This window comes from Saccopteryx leptura, chromosome 3 (genome assembly GCF_036850995.1).
Source record: "Saccopteryx leptura isolate mSacLep1 chromosome 3, mSacLep1_pri_phased_curated, whole genome shotgun sequence".
In the NCBI taxonomy this organism is placed as follows: Eukaryota; Metazoa; Chordata; class Mammalia; order Chiroptera; family Emballonuridae; genus Saccopteryx; species Saccopteryx leptura.
The window spans coordinates 164,727,929-164,733,785 of record NC_089505.1 but is presented as its reverse complement, the minus strand read 5'-3'; the positions used below and the strand labels follow the sequence as shown (position 1 = coordinate 164,733,785).

The 5,857-nt window shown below is 49.8% G+C and overlaps 1 pseudogene; it reads left to right on the top strand.

Moving 5' to 3' along the window:
* Positions 1–998: 998 nt before the first annotated feature.
* On the top strand, positions 999–1,117 carry LOC136401703 (5S ribosomal RNA; annotated as a pseudogene).
* The last annotated feature ends 4,740 nt before the right edge of the window (positions 1,118–5,857 follow it).

The window sequence follows — 5,857 nt, the reverse complement described above, 5'->3', positions numbered from 1 at the left end:
GGATCTCCATGGCTGTATTTTTGGGTGCCATCGGCTTGATGTTTTTTACAGCCTTGGGAAAAGAAAATGAGAGCTCTGTGTGAGAGGCTGCCTGAGGTCAAAAGCTCCAGTATGAGCTGCAGATTGAATGCCAACAACAGCATGAGCTAGAACAGTCACTGGAGAAAGAGTTTCGGATTCAAAAACTGCTAGTCAGGCTAGAGGCTGAGAACCAGTGACGGCTTGAACTGGAATGAATGCTGGAGATGGGGGTTGACCTCTCTCAAGAGCTGCAGTGTGAGATGCAGGCTGAGCACCAAAGGTGCCTGGAACTGGAACTGGGCTGTCGTGTATGAGTGCACGTGCTGAGCTGCCTCCCTGCTCCTCCACACCACCAAGCACACCAGCTGCCCAAGAGCAGGGTCCTACCACTCCCTTTTATCACTGGGCACTGGGTGTGCAACTAACTCCAGACTCCTCTGCAAACTGGTCCTTGCAGCATGACCTTGGCCGCCCAGCAGGGAGAGGCAGATCTCCCGCATTCCAGAGAGCACACCTTCAACTGGGGTCGAGGTGTCTCTTCCACCCCCACATAGAGTTGGGGGCTCCCAGAGCCGCCTCTTAGGCCACATGTTACCGGGCAAGTGGAGGAAGCCTGGAAACACATCCCCGCACAGCTGCCCGGGCAGCTGACACTGGCCCCTGTCCTCCCATCCCCAGCCCTCCCCCAACCACAGTTCTGCAAGTTGCTATGACACTGAGACCCCTGATCCTTGCTCCAGTTCCCACCGCCTGGGTGGGTGGGCACAACTTCGGCCCCGTGATTAATGTCAGGGTGCTGAGGTGATTCTCTTGGCAGCCACGGGAAATGGTGGTGACAGGGATGAAACAGATGGCAGCAGAGCTTGTGGTAGTGCCTAACAGGGGGCCTGGCATGCCCAGGCACCTAGGGTGCAAAGCGGTGAGGAGACCTGGAGGCCAGACGTTTCTTCTTGTGCTACCAGAGGCGGCTATCAGGCATCTACGGCCATACCACCCTGAACATGACTGATCTCGTCTGATCTCAAAAACTAAGCAGGGTCAGGCCTGGTTAGTACCTGGATGGGAGACCACCTGGGAATACCGGGTGCTGTAGGCTTTTGCCTCCCTCACCCCCCTTTTTTTCCTTTTGCCTAGGCCACAGGGTTGCATTCCCTACACATGCCTGGGGCACAGCACTTTGAGGTGGCCCTGGCCCCTTCGCAGAGCTTGGCTGTCCACTCAGGTGTTTGCTGGTCGCCCATGAGCACTGGGCCTGAGCTGCTTCCTCCCCTCCTCTGCCCCATCATGCACATTAGCCTCCCAGAAGTCGGGTCCTGTTACTCCCCTCTGTCCCTGGGCACCCAGTGTGCAGCTAACTCCAGGTTCCTCTTCAAACTGGTCTGGTCCCTGAGGTGGCAACCTCTGCCACCCAAGGGAAGCTGAGGCGGGGGAAGAAACCAGTGCCGTGCAGAGCTTGTGCTAGTGTGAATGACACAGGGGGCCCAGACATGCCCACTCACAGGAGGTACAGAGCGCTGAGGAGACCTGGAGGCCAGGTGTTACTTCTTGGGCCACCGGGAGGCTGCCATCAGGGGTCTGTGGTCATACCCTCCTGAACGCGCCTGATCTCAGGTGATCTTGTGAGGGTACGCAGGGGCGGGCCCCCTTAGTACTTGGACAGGAGAACCGCCTGGTGATACGGGGGCGTTGCAGGCTTTCGCCTCCACACATCTTTTCTTTCTTTTTGGGTTTTTGTTTTTTTGTTTTGTTTTGATTTTTCTTTTTGCCTTGGTCATAGGGTCGCGTGCTCCCACACATGCCGGGGCACACGGAGAGAGCCACTGCATCCGAATGCGTCCAGCCTACTTGCAGCTGAGAGCCAAAGAAGGGCCCTCCTCTGCCTTGAGTGCCAGGTTATTCACTGAAACAACTGAAAGGCTGTTTGTGGCATTGGCCCCAGAAGCAGGGTCAGCATGGACACAGCAGATAGTGTCAGACTGGGATAACAAAGGACCCAGGTTCAAAGCCCCAAGAGATTGCCAGGCTGAAAACAGGCTTGGAGTCATTTTGTCTCTATCAGAGCACCATGTCACACCTGGCCCAAACTTGTTTTCTGTGTTTTTCTTCATCTTCCCTTGCCGCCACTCAGGTCTTCACTTCCCCACGCAGGTAGAGGCAGGTATAGCACTTCGAGGTGGCCCTGGCCACTGCCCCAGCCTGATTGTCCACCCCTACCTGGGGCTGTCGCTTACGAGCGCAGGTGCTGAGATGCCCCCACCTCTCCTTCATGCCAAAAACACACCAGCTTCCCAGGACCCGGGTCCTGCCACTCCCCTTTATCACTGGGCACCAGGTATGCAACTAACTCCAGGCTTCTCTGCAAACTGGTCCTTGCTGTGCAACCTTGGCCACCCAGCAAGAAGAGGAGGATCTCCCACCTTCCAGAAAGGAGGCCTTCACCTGGGGCCAGGCATCTCTTTTGCCTCCATATAGAGTTGGGGGCTCACAGCGCTGCCACTTATGCAAACGGAGGAGTCCTGGGAACACACTTCTGCACTGCTGCCCAGGCACCTGACACTGGCCCTAGCAACAGGGATGAAACAGATGGCACAGGGAGCTTGTGGGAGTGCCTAACAGGGGCCTGGCATGCCCAGGCATTAACCGTGTGGTGTTGAGGGCAGAATGTTGAGGAAGCTCCTGGCCAGGCTTTTCTCATCAGGTTGAGTGGGGATTGGTGGCTTAACCGTTGGCTTTTTCTGCATCTCCCTCTTTCTGTCTCTTTCTTTGTTTTTCTAAATTGAATAAAGAATGCAAAGAATCTGAAAACAAAAATAAGAAGTTTCTTTTTTTTTTTTACTTTTTAATTCTAGGCCTTTAATATAGCTTCTGCTGTGTAATTCCTCATGATTTTTTTTAATTTTTATTTTTAATTTATTGTGTTTACGTGGATTCAAGTGTCCCATTAAACATAACATTCTCACCCCACACCCTTGTGTCCCTTTTTATACCTCCTTTGCCCCCTTTCTCCCAACTCCCTCCCCCCTTTCCTCTAGGACTTGCTGTCCTGCTATGTACATCTGTGTTATGTATATATAGTTTCACCAATCCTCCTACCCTCTCTGATCCCATCTCTTCATCCCCTTCCCTCTGACAGCTGTCCCTCTGCTCCCTGTGACCCTGCCTCTGCCTCTATTCATTCCTCAGTTCACTTTGTCCATTAGATTCCACATATATGTGAGATAATATAATATAATATAATATAATATAATATAATATAATATAATATATATATATTTTTGGCTTGGCTTATTTCACGTAGCAGAATAATCTCCAGGTTGATCTATGCTGTCACAAAAGGTAAGATTTCCTTTTTTCTCACCTCCACATCTGGGTCAGGTGTGAGGAGATTTTCATTAGCATACCACTCTAGTGAAGGTTGTTAGGTCCTGAACTAACGCTTTCTGCAGCTGGCCCCTGAATGTGCCAGTCCTGGGTCTCCCAAGTGGAAACCCAGCACAGACCAGTGGGAGACACTGCCCATTACTGGCCCTCTTTCAACTTGGGACCTTCATCAATTTCTGACCTCATGATTCTTTTTTCTGCAGAGTTAGAAAATAATCTTTTAGAACCTTCCCTCCCCTGCCAGGTCTTGTGAAAACTTTTTCAGAATCACCTAACATTTTAGAAGCTTTTAGTATCTTGTTTCTTAGCAAATATTTAAAAATTAAAAAAAAATCTTGGTCAATGTTTTAATTATGGAGTCAAAGAAGTTATTGTTTTTTTTCAAAAATCTTAAATTAAAACTATAATTTTTTTCCAGACTTACTAATGTGCAGATCTTCATTGCTTTTTAGTTTTTCAGTTTGGTGGGGACACTGATTTTTAGCCTATCTACCTGCTAGATGGAGAGTGTCTTTGTTCATTATGGCTTAAAGCCTAACCTGTGGTTTTCTGGAGAGAGCCCCCACCTCTGAATTCTTCTGGCCTATGTGCAGCTGGGAGCAGAGGAAGGGCCCTGCTCATCCTTGAGTGACCGGGCAGGGCAAGGTCCCTTAAACAACTTGAAGGCTGTTCATGGTATTGACACCAAGAGCAGGGCAGCAGGCACACAGTGCTACCACAGACTCAGGATGTCCTCATATGCTTGTAGGATAGAGTGTTCCATAGTTATCAGCTCTATTCTCCTAGCATAATAGCCTCTTGTTTAAGCATATAAAATAAATGGGTTTTCCAGGCTCGGTGTCATTGTGTCTCCTTCAGAGCACAATGTCCCACCTTGCCCAAACTCTATCTATGTCTTTGTGTTTTTCTTTTATCCTCCATCACCCCCACTCAGGTCCTCACTTCCCTGTGCTGGTCATGGCAGTTTTCCCATCCCCCCATGTTTCCATAGCTTAGTTGAGCCCTGTAACTCCATGCTCATCATCTACACCACGATGAAGCACCATGATTGTGCATTCATGTTTAACAACGAGGCCACCTACCACATTATGTCAATATCAGAGCCCTGAGCAGATAAATTTCTGCAGAAGGCTACTGTCCAGTTGAACCTGAATCACAAGCCTCAAGGTTTCCACTGTAACTCCAGTGGGAGCAGGTCCAGGTTTTCTGGGTCTCTTAAATCAGGGAAGCCACTGCTTGGTTGCCTTCCTTTACTGAGCCCAGAAGTGGAATGTTTCCCCGCCAGAGCCCTGGTAGGTGATAAAAACCACCTACCACCTTTACCTTCTCCCTGCATGGTTTTCCTGGATTTGGCAGAAAAGACAGAAGACCACAGCACTGTGGTTGTTCAGGGAGGAGGCTAGGTGAGCTGGTGTACTGACTCCTTTTTGATGGTTTATAAAACATGACTCAGTGGCTTCTACAACAGCAATTAGTGTTAGATGTGGAACAAAAAAGCATTATTAATGGCCAGGGGAAATGTCTTTCTGCTGAGTGATGCTGAAGGAGGTGGGTTTCTGTTAAGGTCTAGAGTTCTTTCTCTGTGTCATTGACTTACTTAGACTCAGTGCCCAGCACAGCCCATGTCCTGCCTGTAAATGATGCTTCAGAAAGTGTTTTGGTAGCTTAATGGAAAACCTCAGAGAGGTGACAAGGGTCTGTGCCTCCCTGATCAGCAAGCCTGGGGAGAGAGGAGAAAATGAAAGTGGCTCAATCAGGGTGCCAGGGCCTTAGGCTCCTGGGCACATCTTGGTCACCAAGTGGCTTGTGCCCATAGGCTCTGCTCCCACTGACCCTGAAGACTCTGAGGTGGGGCAAACAAAGGCAGCCCAGGCTCTTGCCAAGCTCACCATCACCTCTAAGCCAGAGATGATGTTTCCTGGGAGGAGGGTGTATGTCTTCCTGCTCCAGCTCTGGCCTCTCTTCCACCCATCACTGGGTTCTGATGGCCTCTGATCTAGGCTGTGGCTTCTTAGGACCAACAGGAAATGGCTTTGTTGAGCCCTGGAATAGGGAGGGTAACCTTCTGTTTGCATGGACTGCCACCTGCAGGGTCAGTGGAGTTGGTGGGGTCTAGGATATACAGTCTTGACTAGTAGAGTGCATTTCCCAGATCTGTGAAGTAGTCTGGTCTCTTGTCTCAGTTGCACCCCAACTGCTCAGTCCTTCAAAACCTCGAGGTGCTTAATGCTTGAGTGAACCTGGCAGGGATCAGTGAGAGGCTCCAATAAAGTTTCTTGAGATGTGAGGCCTGTGCAGGGTATTAAGATGTAGATTATTCCCACTGAAGTACTTTACAGTTTGAAAAGCACTTTTTGGTCATTGCTCTGAGTCTGTATCATTCAACTGAGGGGACCATTCCATGAGAACAATTTACTTAACCATAATAGTGCAAGTTCTAGAGTCATATGGCCTG